This window comes from Herpailurus yagouaroundi, unplaced genomic scaffold, assembly GCF_014898765.1.
Source record: "Herpailurus yagouaroundi ecotype Mexico unplaced genomic scaffold, PumYag 250, whole genome shotgun sequence".
Lineage (NCBI taxonomy): Eukaryota > Metazoa > Chordata > Mammalia > Carnivora > Felidae > Herpailurus > Herpailurus yagouaroundi.
In genome coordinates this window covers 6,992,746-7,009,933 of record NW_024412467.1, presented here as the reverse complement: position 1 = coordinate 7,009,933, position 17,188 = coordinate 6,992,746, and positions in this window count along the sequence as shown.

Genomic DNA, 17,188 nt, shown 5'->3' with positions numbered 1-17,188 from the left:
GGACTGGTCTCGGGGGAGAAGCCGGTGGCCCCCCACTGCGTTCTTGCCGCTGTCCACCCCAAACCAGCAAGCTTCCAGCTGGCTTAGCTTCATCCCGCTCTGAGGCCTTGTTAGAATCAAGGTCAGGCTTGGAAATGGGCAGGATCCTTGCTGAGGGCCTTTCTGGCCTCCTTCAAACTTCTCTAACTATTTGGGTGGAGATGAAGGGGGCCGGAAGGAAAACGACTTTGGAGACACAGCGGCGAGAAAAAGGACAAATGGAGAAACAGCTCGTACAAGCATGGAGGCCGACCCTATGCAGACTGGCATGTGCCGGAAGACGCACGATTTAACCCGAGCCTTCCTGACGGGGATGGGAGTGGCGGGACTGGGCCCTGGAGGAAGGATTTAGTGGATTATTGAATCCAGGGAAGAAGGGAGGGCAGGGAAGCACATAATAGTCTTCAGGGACCCGAGGAGATAAGTCTCCATTTCCTTAGACCGCAACAGAAAGGGAAGATAAAGGTGGGGGGAACAAACCCACGTAAAGCGGGAGGCATTAAGATTGCCAACAAGAAAACCTAATTTCATTGGTACCCCCGGTGATTCTCAGCCTGTCTGGGCTTGTCCTTCCTTGGTTTCGTTTGTTTTTATGACAGAGTTTGGAAAATCACCCAAGGGGAAAAAAGACTGGGTGATGTATGCACACACGTATTCAAATTCATGGGAACTGAAATTAATTTTCACTGCTAGTGACCCAGCCAGGGTTTTAATGCCACGCTCTGGCCGGTAGGGCAGGCAGGCTATCTGGGAAGGACAATTCAATATAAGGATGTCCCAATGCATGCTTGTGCCTAAGCCAACACTTCAGTTCACACTGGGGCTTTAGAGACTCTCTGCCTCTCACCCCGCAGCCACTGTTACCCCAGCAACCACACACTCAAGGACCTAGTGCCTGCCCTCCTAGCTGAGGAAAACCCCCAGGTGAGGCAGATTTCCCGGGGAAGCAGATTTTCCATTGCTTGAGCATGACTGAGTGCTAGGTAGCAAGGTGTTCAGGAAACAGCCCGGACAGGGGTCAGGCAGACATGGGTTCAGATCCCTCCTCCTCCTTTGGATTAATAACCTTGAAGAAGTTATGTAGCCTTTCTGAGCCTCAGTGCCCGCAACTGTAAAATGGGAAGATAATACCATCCTTGTTGGGATGCGGGAATCACGTGAGACTAAGCACAAAAAAGCCAGGCATATATAGGACGCTCAAATGTTAGCTACCTTCCCTCACCCCTCCCCCACTTCTAATAGGTTACCTCTGAGGTCCCCATGGTATAAGGGCTGCCCAAGCAGGAGCAGAAGGCAGTGTCCTTATGACCCTGGTATCTTTGTCTCTTAAGCATGAGAATACCGGGGTTCTGTTTTGCCAAGCAAGGATGGTGAAAAAAAAAAAAAAAAGTCAATCTTGCTTGCAAAAGGCAATGATTTATGCAAAGTATACATGATTAGAGAGCTAGTCGTTAAAAAATACCTTTCCAGGGGCGCCTGGGTGGTGCAGTCGGTTAAGCGTCCGACTTCAGCCAGGTCACGATCTCGCGGTCTGTGAGTTCGAGCCCCGCGTCGGGCTCTGGGCTGATGGCTCAGAGCCTGGAGCCTGTTTCCGATTCTGTGTCTCCCTCTCTCTCTGCCCCTCCCCCGTTCATGCTCTGTCTCTCTCTGTCCCAAAAATAAATAAACGTTGAAAAAAAAAATTAAAAAAAAAATACCTTTCCAGCATGAAGGGAGCATCCAGGACTTTATTTTATTATTATAATAAAAGCTCCATGCCGTGCTTGAACGCACAACCCTGAGATCAAAAGTCACATGCTTAGATATGTCTCCTGAGGCAAGGGAAACAAAAGCAAAAATAAACTATTGGGACTAAATCAAAATAAAAAGCTTCTGCAGAGAGTAGGAAGCAACAAAACTAAAAGGCAATGTGGAAATGGGAAGATATTTGCAAATGACATATCTGATAAAGGGTTGGTATCCAAAATATATAAAGAACTTACGGGGTGCCTGGGTGGCTCAGTCGGTTGAGCGACTGACTTCAACTCAGGTCATGATCTTACAGTTTGTGTGTTTGAGCCCCGCATTGGGCTCTGTGCTGACAGCTCAGAGCCTGGAGCCTGCTTCGGATTCTGGGTCTTCCTCTCTCTGCCCCTCCCCCACTCATGCTCTGTCTCTCTCTGTCTCAGAAATAAATAAACATTAAAAAAAGAACTTAAAAACTCAACACCCCCCCAAACTGAATAATCCAATTAAAAAATGGGCGGAAGGTACGAATAGATATTTTTCCAAAGAAGACATCCAGATGGCCAACAGACACATGAAAAGATGCTCAACATCACTCATCATCAGGGAGATGCAAATCAAAACTACCATGCGATATCACCTCAACCTGTCAGAATGGCTAAAATCAACAACACGAGAAACAACAGATATCGTCGAGGATGCGGAGAAACAGGAATCTTTCATCACTGCTGGTGGGAACGCAAGCTGGTGCAGCCACTCTGGAAAACAGTGCGGAGGTTCCTCAAAAAATTAAAAATTGAACTACCCTATGACCCAGCAAGTGCACTACTAGGCATTTATCCAAGGGAGACAGGTGTGCTGTTTCGAAGGGACACATGCACCCCAATGTTTATAGCAGCACTATCGACAATAGTCAAAGTATGGAAAGAGCCCAAATGTCCATCGACGGATGAATGGATAAAGATGTGGTGGACACATACAATGGAATAGTAGTCAGCCATAAAAAATGAATGAAATCTTGCCATTTGCAACTACGTGGATGGAACCGAGGGTATTATGCTAAGAAAAACAAGTCAGGCAGAGAAAGACAGCACCATGTGACTTCACTCATATGTGGAATTTGCGAAACAAAACAAATGAACAAAGGGGGGGAAAAAAGAGAGGCAAACCAAGAAAAGACCCTTAACTACAGAGAATGAACTGATGGTTACCAGAGGGCAAGTGGGGGAGGGGTGGGGGATTAGGCAATGGATGGGGATTAAGGACAGAACTTGTGACGAGTGCCAGGTGTTGTATGTAAGTGTTGCATCACTAAATTGTACACCTGAAACTAAAATTACAGTGTACGTTAACTAACTAGAATTTAAATAAAAACTTAAAAAAATTTTTTTATCTTTATTTTGTTTTTGAGACAGAGAGAGAGAGAGAGAGAGTGTGAGCAAGGGAGGGGCAGAGAGAGGGGGAGACACAGAATCCGAAGCAGGCTCCAGGCTCCGAGCTGTCAGCACAGAGACTGACTCGGGACTTGAACCCACGAGCCGTGGGATCATGACCTGAGCTGAAGTCGGACGCTTAACCGACTGAGCCACCCAGGCGCCCCTATTTTAGAACTTTTTAAAAAAAGGAAAAACATACCTTTCTGGTTTGAAGTCAGGGACCCACCAGCACCACAAACTACCCATTGCCCCCCCCCAACCCCGGGGGAAGATTACTTCACGCAGATCCTTAGCCGCCCACCTGGGATATTGGAGGTGTTTGGCCGAAAATGAGTCTAGAAGCTGATTTCAGTCTACCCTTGGGTGCACTTGTAAGGTTGCCCAATTTCAGCCTCACCCCCCCCCACACCCTGCACATACATGCATGTACATTCACACACAAAGACAGGGAACTTAGTCACAGATGTAGGCACTTTCAAAACATAGCTGCCAGGGGTAAATCTTAGCAATGACAGAGCTGCACGAAGATCCCCCTTACCCGATCTCCATCAACGATTCATTTGCCTCTACTGCTGCCCCCCATGGCTGTCCCCAACATCAGTTTGCTGGGCCCTCACGCCAACATCCCAGAGCTCTTGCGAAGATGATCAATTATCTAGACACTCACTAACTATCCCATCTGAATATGCCGATTCCTTAGTCGGGCAAGAACTTCTCCTACTCTCTGAGTAGGAGACCTCTATTTAAACGTTAACAACCTGCCAGGACCATCTCCAGCACAGTGGTTATACTTTGACTCTCCACAGCTTAAAACTAAATAGGAGGAAAAGAACACATTTATATAATCACAAAAGCATCCATGCCCAGTTTCTGCCTGATCCGTATTGTTTAAAAAAAAATTTTTTTTAATGTTTATTTATTTTTGAGAGAGGAGACAGAGTGCGAGTGGGGGGGTGGGGGGGTGGGTGGAGGGGCAGAGAGAGAGGGAGACACAGAATCCGAAGCAGGCTCCGGGCTCCGAGCAAGTGGTCAGCACAGAGCCCGATGCGGGGCTCGAGCCCACAAACGGCGAGATCATGCCCTCAGCCGAAGCTGGATGCTTAACAGCTTGATGGACTGAGCCACCCAGGCGCCCCACACCTGATCTGCCTTGTATCAGTCGATGCAAAACACACGGGTCCATTTGGAGTCTCAGATTTCACTTGCAGTCATTCCAATTGTTCCTGGAAGTGTGACACCCACAGGCCAAAAACTGGTAATACAGGATACGTGTGATCGAGGGACTGCTATCTGCTCTATGCAAGGAAAGCAAAAATGCTGTGTGGCATCAGGAAAAATGAACACCCCCGAAATTACGTGGTTTGAAATGTCGTGGCCCACCTTCAAGATACGAAGCCTCAAAAACTGTGAGCTGGGTCTACTGGGGAGGGTGATGCCACCTCTCTCGCTGTGTGATGCACGTAACGCAAGCTTCCTTGATTGATGGACACGACCAGCTTTTTTTTTTCTTTTTAAGAATTGAATATGGTAAATTATCAGTAGGTTCACAGTGATGTTAACCTGACGTGAACTCAGCATGTCAACTCGGCTTCAGTTTGGCTCGTATTATCAGGGTTTCTAGGCAGCTTAATTTGGTTTAGGTGTTTATTTTTAATTCGGTTCTGTAGAGCACTGGGGATGAACATCCTTCCCAAAAGGAAACAAATAATGTTAATTCCAAAGGACTTTACACTTAGCAGCAAGGCATTCTCTAGAACAGGAGAGATGATAAAGGAAGCTGAAAACTTGGGTTCCATTTTTCCAGCTACTCTGTGAAAACTCATTATGAAATATGCTTCAGTTTATTTTCCAGACTCACAAACCCTGAGAGAGGTCTGGTTCCTGTTTGCCTCTCTCCTGCCTCTCCCAATGCGTCCTGCCTTCCCGGATACAATCTAACTATACTGTTCTTCTTTCGCCCCCTTATGGATACAGTGCTCCCGCCTACCCCAGGGCCTTTGCACATGCTTTTCACTTTATCTGGGATGTACTTAATTCTCCATTTTCACCCTGTTAACACCCATTCATCCTTGAGACTCAACTCAAAAGCATTTGTTCCCTAGAGAGTTTTTTCTGACATCCCTGTTGTGAAAGAAAGTGTGTGTGTGTGTGCGTGTGTGTGCACGTACACGCGTCCAAAGGGTTTGGGGATAGAAAGGGAAGGAAAAAGATAGAGCTTCTCCTGACATCCATTTCTCTCACCTTCCTTGCACTTTTCACAGTTTCTGCTTTACATTTGGTTGTGTCGTTGTACTATTGTTATGTCTCCTTCACTAAATTCTAAGTTTCCCAAGGACGGAAACCACGTCTGTCTTTGTTCACTACTTTTTTCCTCCAATACATGGGACACTACCCAGAACATAGAGGGGCTTCCGGAAGAGGGAGTGCCTCATTTGTTGGATGAATGTAATCTACCTCATTGTTTTCTGTATTTGAAAAGCCATCCTTCCATAAAGGGAAATGGAAGAAGTGGACTGAGCTGGTGTCGTATGATGGGGGTCGATGTTCAAGCAGGAAAATGACTTCGGGGTTTGCCAGCGACGCAAACTCGAGCAAATTATTTAACCTCTCTGAGCTTTGGTTTTCTCATCCGCAGGTTGTAATAGTAACGTCTACTTGAAAATATTGTCGTAACAATGAATTAGGACATTTACGAAGTAAACACTGAGTGGTTTCCATCAATGTTATTCTTTTCTTACATCTTGCTTTGCAAAGACAAAGTGTGAAATTCGCCAGTACAATGCACCCACGGGGACCAGTCTAGGCGTTCAGGGTTTAGAGACCCCCAAACATGGTCTACTTCTCCTGAACAACGGAACGGGCAGACTCCAATGGAGGGGGACACAAAATGAGATTCCTAACGCCAGAACGTGCTTCAGGAGTTAGAGATCACATGGTCGGTGACTCCCTTCATTTAAAGACACTTTGAAACCAGGAGCCCCTCGTGTGGGTGAACTAGTTCAACGACACGTCTTCGTGCTTTCTCTCTTTCCAAGTTCATGTGTCATTTTGGAAAAAGCTTGAAAACAGCTTTGGAAACGACCTTAGAATAGCATCAGCGATTCCACTTGCTTTCAGTCCATTTAGTTTAAGTACACACACAGGCGAAACTAATCTAGGCTGTCGGAAGTGAGGGCGGCACTGACTCTTGGGGGTGTGACCGGAAGGGAGCATAAAGGGCAGCAGGAAGGTTCTGTTTACTGATCTGAGTACTGGTTACCCAGCTGTGTTCCCCTTGCGAAAACTCATAGCGCTGCTCTCAGAAGACGCGCACATTTTCCTGTACGCGTCATGTTCCACTGAGGCTCTGCGGAAACTGTTGAGACTTGAAACTGCCCCGTACCTCCCCTAGGATGGCCGTAATTTAAATACCAGGATCTGGAAGTCAGTGGATGATTTTCTCCCGTTGCCCTTTCTGACCCCGCCCCTGCAGAAGCACGCACACGTACAAACGTGCACACCTACAGGTCTTATGGTCACTCACTGTAAGGACCCATCTGCTCCCTGTATGCACAACAGACCCCACCTGCTTCCAGTTCTAATTCACCAAAACCCCGACTCTACACTACTTTCCTCCCTGAGTAAATGGACTTTATTGTAGAAGCTTAAGTAACAGTATCTCAGACCTTTAGCACCCCGTCCTGTCCCACCTCACCCCTCCGCACATACACACCCACCCTTCGTCCACACATAGCAGCCAGATGGATAGTTCCAAAATGTCAAGCCACCCCCCTGTTATGGAGCAAATGGTTGTGCCCACCCCCCCCCCCCAGATTCATAGGTTGAAGCCCCAACCCCAATGTGATGGTGTTTAGAAGGAGAGCCTTTGGGACATCATTAGATCTGGATGAGGTCATGCAGGCGGGCCCCCCCAGGATGAGATTCGTGTCCTTACAGGAAGAGACCAGGGCTCTCCCCTGAGGCCAGCAGGGGGACACAGACAGAGGGCAGCCATCTCTAAGCGAGTAAGGGGTCCTCACCAGAACCCAACCACATTCACGCCCTGATCGTGGACATCCAGCCTCCAGAACCGTGAGAAATAAATTTCTATTCCTCTAGAACCACTCACGGGACCAAAAGGCATCCTCCTTTCTGAAGCCTCCAATGGCTTTCCATTTCTCTCGGAGTAAACTTCAGATCCCTTGTCACAGCCTACAGGCTCCGTGAGCTCTGGCCCTCGTCACCTTCTCCCGCTTCATCCTGTGACACACGTCCCCACCAGGGCCCTCCCCCCACACTTGCCTCCTGTCCACTCCTCGCCGGGCCTCCTTTCCTCTGCCTGGCCCTCACAACTCCACACCCCACCCTCACGGTCACAACACAGAAGCTTATCTTTTCTGCGAGGCCTTCCTTAGCCACCCCAATCCCCATGGTTCCTCTCACTACCCAGTGTTACTTCCTTACCAGTGCTCACCTCGGATGGTGTTCTTCCTTTTTCTTCTTTTTCCAGCCTTGTCGGGGTATGATTAACAAGTCGATGTTAACAATTTGATGTTTGACACGTCTGATATTGTCCTAGTCGTTGATGCTCTTACTTGTCCGTCATCTGCCTCCTCTCGACAGAATGCACGGTGCACACAGTCAGGGACCATGCTCGCCTTATTACCTTTCCCTACCCCTGCTGGTCTAGTAAGGTGCCTGGTGTACACAGGTCCGCAGCTGAAGTGTATGGAATGAGGGAAGGGCTGAATAACATCGAATCCTGTATCAGCCTTGCCTCTGCTTTTTGCCTAGAATCAAGTCTCCACCCTGGACCCAGCTTCTTTTTTTTTTTTTTTTTTAAGTTTATTTATTTCTTTTGAGAGAGAGAGAGAGAGAACCCGCAGGGGAGGGGCAGAGAGAAAGAGGAACAGAGGATCCAACGCAGGCTCTGTGCTGACAGCAGAGAGCCCGATGTGGGGCTCGAACTCGGGAACCAGGCAATCATGACCCGAGCCCAAGCCCCACGCTCAGCCGGCTGAGCCACCCAGGCGCCCCATGTACCAGCTGATCTGACACCTCTGAGTCTGGATCTCAGCCCTAGAAATCTGCCCCACGCTGTCTTCTCCCAAGCTTGTGCCTGCCTCACTCCTGCCAGGCCCCGCCCAGGTGGCCTCCTGGCAGCTGCCAGGTCCCCAGGGAGCTAACTCCCACCCGCCCCCTCTTCCTGGGCCCCACCCCACCCCCCGCAGCCCTGCCTCCTCCCCACGCCCACCACCCGCCCCTGCTTCCACAGGCCACCTGCCCCTCTTTCCCTCTCAGTGGGCCCCACCCGCCGGCCTGCCTGCCCCCCACAGCCTGGCACTGGTGGGCGGGGCCCCCAGGTTGGCCTGCTGAGTCCTGACCTGGCAGCTCGGAGGAGTCAAGAACTCTAAGCAGGCCAGGACCATCATCGGCCGAACGTCAGCCCCCGGCTTCCGCTTGCCCACGGTCACAGCCTTCACTGAGGCCCCTTCACTCCTAGACTCTGCCAGTGGCCTCCTCCCTACAGGCCTCACTTTTCCTGTTGTCCATAGTTCCTCAACTAATCTTTGAATTACTTTCATAATTAGAAAACTAAGCCATTAGGGGCGCCTGGGTGGCTCAGTCAGTTAAGCCTCAGACCTCGGCTCAGGTCATGATCTCACGGTTTGTGGGTTCCAGCCCCTCGTCGAGCTCTGTGCTCAGGGCCTGGAGCCTGTTTCAGATTCTGTATCTCCCTCTCTCTGCCTCCCTCTCTCTCTCTCTTTCTCAAAAATAAACATTAACAAAATTTAAAAAGAAGAAAAAGAAGGGGCGCCTGGGTGGCTCAGTCGGTTAAGCCTCCAACTTCAGCTTAGGTCATGTTCTCGTGGTTTGTGAGTTCCAGCCCCACGTCGGGCTCTGGGCTGACCGCTCAGAGCCTGGGGCCTGCTTCGGGTCTGCGTCTCCCTCTTTCTCTCTCCGTCTTTCTCTCTGTGTCCCTCCCCCACTCACGTTCTGTCTCTCTCTCTCTCTCTCTCTTTCAAAACTAAATATACATTAAAAAAATTAAAAAATAATAAAGAAAAAGAAAAAGAAGGCATTCAAACATTTACTGAGCATATATTTTACATGATGCATACCGTTAAACACTAGTAAGGGGACAGGGAGGGTACGGGAGATGGCCCCTAGCCCCGCTGGGCCCCACAGTCCAGTGGGGGGGATGAAACGAGCCGTAAGGAGCTGGTTTCCAAGAGAAAGGTGGCCACGGGCATAAGAAGGTAAGTAAGTCATACCTGCAAACGTATACCTTTTGGACCAGGAAAGGGGTCCAGGACCTGAAAGGGGTCACAGGGACCAGAGGAAAATTGCAGATGGTGAGCCCCAGCGTGGTGAGGACCAGGGCTCCCTAGGGCTCCCCAGTGAACTCCAAGTAGCTGCTCAGTTAATGCATGTAGACTGAATGAATAACGAGTACAAACCCTCTTGTTTTATATATAAAAAAAGCGAGCCCCCCCCCCCCCCCCAGAGTTCAACTTGTTGCAAAGTCATAAATTTACCTGGTTAATGTGTGACCAAAGGCCAAATCGACCTCCAGGCCGTGGCCGTTTCATGCGTCTGGCACCCCTGACCTCGGCCCCTCCTTCTCTGAGCTGAGACCGGTTGGTTTTACTTTTCCTTTCAGCCATCTTTGCATCCCTTTAAACATCTTCTGTAATAGGAGAATAGTTAAGGCCATGCTTGGCTTCAAAACTCGAACTTCTCCCATGTTTGAGAATTTGATGATAGGAGCACAGGGCATCGTGTCTCATTCGGCTCGCTGCTTTTGTATTTGATTATTAAACATGAAATAAATGCAAACACACATGACACCGCCTTGCTGGAAAGAACTTACAGACTCTGATGCCCCCCCCCCCCAGTGACTTTTCCCCTTTTAGCAGGGTGCTTTTCCAGAAGGGGTCTGGATCGCAGTAATGTACTGCCTCGTTTGCACGTCGGGAGTTTGGAAGCACAACCGTTCACATACCTCGTGTTGTTCGTTCGTATTGTCGTAAAGTATACGTGACATAACGTTTACCATTTTAACCATCACCACCGTCCCTCTGCAGAACTGTTTCATCTTCCCAAATAGAAACTCTGAACCCATTAATAGGCAGGTCCCCGACCCCTTTCCCCCAGCCCCTGGCAACCACCTTCCACCTTCTGTCTCTATAGGAGTTTCTATAGGAGTTCTGTTTCTGTGAGGTTCCACTCAAGGTACCTCACGGAGGTTTGAAATCTCACAATATTTGCCCCTCCGCACCTGGCTCATTTCGCTTAGCATCATGTCCTCGAGCTTCATCTATGTGGTGGCGTATGTCAGAATTTCCTTCCTTCTCAAGGCTGCATAATATCCCACTGTATTTATCCGTCACATTTTGTTTACCCATTTATCTGTCACTAGACGCTTCATTTGTTTCCATCTTTTGGCTACTGTAAACAAAGCTGCTGCAAACATGGGCGCGCAAGTATCTGTTTGAGTCCCTACTTTGAATTCCTTTGGGTACATACCTAGGAGTAAAATTGCTTACAGTAATTCTGGGTTTAGCTTTTTGGAGAACTACGAAACTGGTTTCCATAGCCACTGCACCATTGTGCCTTCCCCCCGGCAAGGTGTAAGGACTCCACTTTCCTCACACCCTCACCAACACTGGTCCTTTTCCTTTTTTGTTTTGTTTTGTTTTATTCGTTTGCTTGTTTTTAAGAATTACCATCCTAGTGGGTAGGAAGTAATATCTCATTGCAGTTTTGACTGCCTGAGTGTTTCTGTGTGTGTGTGTGTGTGTGTGTGTGTGTGTGTGTTGTACGTGTGATAAAGATAGAGATAGCTAAAGATAGAGAGTAACTGACTCTCTTGAGGCTGGAAAAGACCTCTGTCATTAGATCCAAAGCCCTCTCGTCTCGGTAAGGCCAGGACATCAGTCCCCAGAGAGAGGACATAACTCTTGATCTTGACCCAGAGGCCGTGAGCAAGTCCACAGAGCTTACAGAAGCATGTTAGGCTGAGAAGCTGGCATCTTTCCATGCCTTTGCAAAACTCACTTCCTAAAGAGTCTTAGAACCTTGGAGGGCGAGGGAAAAGGGAAGAAGACACAGAGGGTCAGAAAGCACGTCCGAGCCCAGTATGGCCAGGCAGAGGGTGGTATACGTCCACAGGTACCTTTGTTAGGGGAAGGGATTGGGCTCCTCTAACGGGGTTGCCAAAGGTAAGTACACAACAGTCAGGGTCCAGCTCAGACTCAGATCTAATACTAAGGGGGAGAAATCCAGAATCTGGGTAAGGTTACTGGGGAGGTCAGAATCCCAGAGATTAGAATCTGGAGTAAAGTAGGGGCAAAATAACAGGAAACAAGGTCAAAAAACTAGCAGACCTAATTCGGGCTTCTAAATTGAGATCAATTACACAGGGAATTAGGGGTGGAAAAGAATTTGAGGCAACATGGTTCAAGTTCACTGGCTAAGACCTGTGAGAGGCAGAGAACCAGTTCATCGACATTTCGTTGGGATTCCCAACATCTCCGGCTGGGCCCGATGATGTGTCTTCTCCCATCCAACGGACAGTTATTCCTACTCTGGCCCTGGAGAATGATGATGCCCTGAGGTCTTTCCATGTAGCTGTTAGGCAAACATAACGTTTATTTCCCGTGTTTTCAGTGGAACGAGCAAACAGAAAAACCAAAGGTTCTGGGGGCACCTGGGTGGCTCATTCGGTTAAGCGACCGACTTTGGCTCAGGTCATGGTCTCACAGTTAGTGAGTTCGAGCCCTGGGTCGGGCTCTGTGCTGACAGCTCAGAGCCTGGAGCCTGCTTCGGATTCTGGGTCCTCCCTCTCTCTCCGTTCCTCCCCCGCTTATGTTCTGTCTGTCTCTCTTAAAAATAAATAAACATTAAAAAAAAAAAAAGAAAAAGAAAAACCAAGGGTCTGCCTCTAAGCCAAATGGCTCTGTCCCCACTGCCAAACCAAAAGGAGAAAAAAAATGGTTTTAGACTGGTTACAGCAGGCCATGGACCCTAGAGAAAAGTCAGTAGGGAATTTGGAGACATCGTATGGTGGGTGAGATCGTAAGAAGGCCCTCAAGACGCCCACCTCGTGCTGTCATACTCTCTCCCCTTAGGTGAGGGTGGGATCTGGGAATATGATGGGGTTTCTCCCCCATACAAAAGGAGGACGACCCTGGGTACGCCTGACCTAATCAGGGGAGCACGTAAAAGAAGCACCAGAGACACGTCCTTCCGCTGGCCTGGAGGAAGGGGAGCACCACCTTGTGAACTGCCTACACGGGCCACATGACAATGAACTGAGGGCATCCTCTGGGACCTGACAGCATTTCCCTGCAAAATCCAGTGAGGAAACCAAGACCTCGGGCTTAAGCCACGGGACAGTGCATTGTGCCCAAGATCTGTGAGCTTAGAAAAGGATCTGAGTCCCAGATGAGATCCCAGCCCTGGCTGATAACTTGATTTCAGCCTCTGAGACCCTGGGTGGAGGACCCAGCGAGTGTATAGATGTGCTTCTGACCCGCGGAAACCGGCTACGTCTGTGGTGATCTGTTACGCAGCAAGAAAAAAAAAAAAAAAAAAACAATGCACCTTGCCTACCGGGATAGGAGGCATAAGCAGCGGGTGGACCCGGAACCTTGAACTTATTTCATTTGCTCTTTGTGATGTGGAACAATAGATCAATACTCACGTCGTAGATCCATAGATCCGCATGAGACCTCAGAGAGCGTCTCGTCCGACCCTTGGAGAGGTTTAAGTGGCTTGCTCAAGGCCACGCCGCTAATTAGCAGCGAATACCGTGGTCAAACTTAAACACGCCCGTATCTGGAAGGAGTTCTGCTCTGAAATGGGTCAAGGATGCAGGGAATTAGAAACTGCAGGAGTCTTTCACATCATTTTATTGAAGCTCCTCCATTGTAAGCAGGAAGAAACTGAGGCACAGAGAGACTAGGGAATCTGCAGCATTCCTTCTGACGAACAAAGCCACGTCGCAGCACCAGGTGCCGCCCTGCACGCGACTGCCCTTGCAAACAGAAATCAGCACGTGCCAAAAACGGCTGCGTGCCCATCGATCCCCAAATTAATAAGCAGCAAGTCACATGCAGAAGGGACTTGGTGGCTCCCCGACAGCCACTGAAGGTGTGCCCAGCTCACCCAGCACACAGTTACACAGCCACCAAAACGGGTAGGGCTTTCTCCTTTGCAGGAAGGCCCAGCTGCCCTGAAGGAGAGAGCGGGGAGGGCTGGGGGGTGCAGAGAGGGGCCAGGCCTGTTCGGCTTTCCCCACCCACCCACCCCCCCAGAAGCTCAGACACAAAAGAAAATATTGCAGCTTTGCTAGTCAAGGACCTTTTGTGGAGGTTGATGTGTGTCAGTCAGATTTGGGGTGTGTGTGTGTGTGTGTGTGTGTGTAACCGAATAGCCTGTCAGAGCCTCATTTTGCACCATGCAAGTCCCACCTCACTGATAACACTCTAAATAACAGGTGAGTGACTCCTGGCAGGAAGGAGATTGTCTGACCTCATTGTTTGCCTTTTTCCCCCCTCTTTGTTCTTCACAAATAAAGGTTTTTTAATAAACTGAAAGGTCCCCCGCTCTTGCCTGATGATAAAATGAAAGGAACCAGTGAGGTATGGTACAGCGAGGCAGCGAAAAAAGAGAAGCTCATCAGAAAATAACAAAGGTGCAAGGTAAAGATAAGGCAGCTGTCAGAGATTAATCCTGCCCGCCTGATTGTTTTCTTTAATACCAAAGCCTGCAATAGCAAGCGATAAGTTTGCTGAGTAATTTGGTTTTTGGTGAGGAAATAAAATTCAGGTAGGCCCCGTAATTGATTTCCCTTTCTTTAGTTTTCTAAACATTAAACAACAACAACAACAACAGAAGGCCCGTGTTCCGGCTACGGTCGTCTCTCCCAGCTGCACTGCTGTGGCTGCCCTCTTGCCCGGGCCCACCTGCTTCGGGCCAAAAGCTTCCAGAAGGAGGGCAGGAGTGAGGGAGACAAGTTCCCCCCTCTCAGCAACGTTAGGTGCAATTTATATGAAATTCGCAAATCCGCGTCCCTTACGGACTGAATGGCGCCCTTCTCCCAGAAAGATGGGAATCCTTACCCCCAGGGCCTCAGCCTTATTTGGAAACAGGGTCTTTGCAGAGGGCAGCGAGTTAAAATGAAGTGGGGTTCTGACCCTGCAGGACTGGTGTCCTTTTGTAAAGGGGGAATTTGGACACAGGGAGAATGTCATGGGAAGATGAAGGCAGGCATGGTGCGGGGCGGGGAGGGGGCAGGGGGGAGGGGTCTGTAGGCCGAAAGAGAGACAGGCCAGACTCCCTCCGAGCCTCCAGAAGGAACCAACCCTGTCAACACCTTGATCTCGGACTTTCTCCAGCCTCCTGAACTGTGAGACAATCAATGTCTGTGGCTGGAGCCTCCTGGTTGCTGGGTTGGGGGTGTTTCTTGGGACGGCCCGAGCAAACTCCTACAACGTCTCACACAGCAAGGAACCCTCACCTCCAACTTGAATGTCCCAGGCCAAATTCTACCCCTCGGGTCCACCTCCTCCCAATCGCCCCACCCCCATCAGTCTCTAAGCAAACACTGACCAAGGCAGTCAAGGGAAAGTTAAACAGGAAGGCACGGCCCTATCCCTTCCTTCTGTGTGTGAGGGGGTTGCACACAGCACCTTCCCTGCGAGGACGCCTGGGCGTTTATGAACGTGCATGTGGGGACAGCGCCCCTGTGCGTCTGCACCTCGGCCTGTCCCCTCTGCTGCCGTTGGCTGGTGGAAGCAGTGGCCTGAACCTGGAGAGTGGCCGGCCAGGAGCGACTGCCCCGGGAACCCTGAATGTCAGGCAAAATGCTGCATCTGAGACACCCCCTCTCCCAGATTTACGAAATCCACTCGTGCCCTTTGACACAAGTAGCTCTCCAAGTTTGAATGTGCCCAGGAATGAGTCACCGCCTAAAATGCGGGCTCTGACTCAGTCTAGGGTGGCGATGCAGAGGCTGTTTCTAACGAGCACCCAGGTGCTGCAGAAGTGGCTGGTCCGTGGGCCACACCTGAGGTCCTGGGTTTGGCCCCTTGCAGCCTGGGGGTGTGGGGACGGTGGCGTGGGAGAGTGGGTCCCTAGGGTTGCCCAGAAGCCAAGCGTCCCGTGGTTCCAAACCTCCCCAGACTCAGACGTCTTCAGGCTGCGAAAACCTTCGGCAGGGTCAGAGGGAAAAGCCCAAAAGGCAACATCTGCAGGGCCGAAGCTGGGGAGCTCTCCAACGAGAAAGCATGGCGTGTGCACGCACACCCAGGCACACACGCGAAGGCCACGCCAGCAGCCGAAGCCTCATTCGTTGCGACAAAAGGGAGGGCCCCCAGGTTGCTCATCCTGCAGCTAATTTCTCATCGTATCTATCATGTGAATGAAATGGGAAAAGAGTTGCCCATTTCTCACAGATAATCACTGCCGCGAAAGACACTGAACGTACTCCCTGGAAAGCCCCACCCGCAGGCTTGTCGGTTTCTTTTTTTTTTTTTTTTAATTTTTTTCAACGTTTTTATTTATTTTTGGGACAGAGAGAGACAGAGCATGAATGGGGGAGGGGCAGAGAGAGAGGGAGTCACAGAATCGGAAACAGGCTCCAGGCTCTGAGCCATCAGCCCAGAGCCCGACGCGGGGCTCGAACTCCCGGACCGCGAGATCGTGACCTGGCTGAAGTCGGACGCTTAACCGACTGCGCCACCCAGGCGCCCCAGGCTTGTCGGTTTCAAGAGGAGGGACTGAGGCAGCCAGGCCTGCTTCCCGATGGAGAGATGGGTAGAGAGGCTTCCTTGCAGACGCCCCGTGTGAAAACCACCTTGGAAAATGGCTGAGAGGAGGCCACGTATTTTTCTGTGGGAATACTCCACGCACGCACTCCTTGAGGCCAAGGAAATGATCGGCCAAGGGGCGGTTTTGAGACTGAGCTCCTATGTGGTCCACCTCCAAGCTGGCTGTGTGATGGGATGAAGGGTCCCCCCCCCGTCAGGAAGGAGGCCCAGCCAGCGGCCACCACTTTTGCCCCCACCCTGCCCTCCCACCCACTCAATGAGCCCTAACAGCACCCCCATACAGGCTTCCCAAGGCCCCAACAATCACAAACGTCCCCCAGGAAGGATGCCCCGCCCCGTTCTGGTATAACTCAGTGTGTCTGGGGCGATCATAGGTCTTCAAGAGCATTTGGTACAACACTCCCTTCTTAACAAAGAAGAAACTGAGGTCCGGAGCGGTAGACAGATTGGCCCAAGGACAGCTAGCGGGTAAGTGGCTGACCCTTCTGGGTCCATGCAGTGGTCAAGGTCTGGCAGGAAGGCAAGTCAGCGTTCTGAAGCACCATCAGTGGGGGGTCAGAGTTGTTGAAAGGAGACAGGAGACCCAGAAAAATCCTCCCCACTCAGCAGGTGCCAGGCTTTGACCTGGAAACCTATCTGAGAACGAATTCTGGCGTGGAGACAGAACAGGCAACCCGCAGGAGGGATTCCCAGCTTTGAGTGCTTTTTTTTTTGTTGTTTTTTAATGCTGATAATCGGGCTCCACCCAGACAAAATTAATCTGAATTTATCAAGCCTCACAGCTGGTGAACTTTTGAGAAAGGCAGACTCTGGGGCCCCACCCAGTCCGACTGAATCAGAAGAATCTGGGTGATCCCCGTGCGTGTTAAGGTCTGAGAAGTGCTGTGCCGTCTGCACATTGGAACTACGTGATGGCCAGGTGTGAAACTGTGATCTATAATAAGAAATATATATTTGGTCTCCCTCCCCAGTTCTGACACAGAGTCCTTAAAACCTTTGGAATTTCCTACAGGATCAGAGTGATAAAGGTGTCTTTTGTTATGTTAGTGACTCAAAGATCGCACCTAAGGAGGGGGGGCTGGTTTGCCAGAGGACCCAGATGTATGATTAGAGGTCTAGAACTTTCGGTTTCATTCCAGACTTGACCCTGGAGAGGCTGGAGGGGCCGGG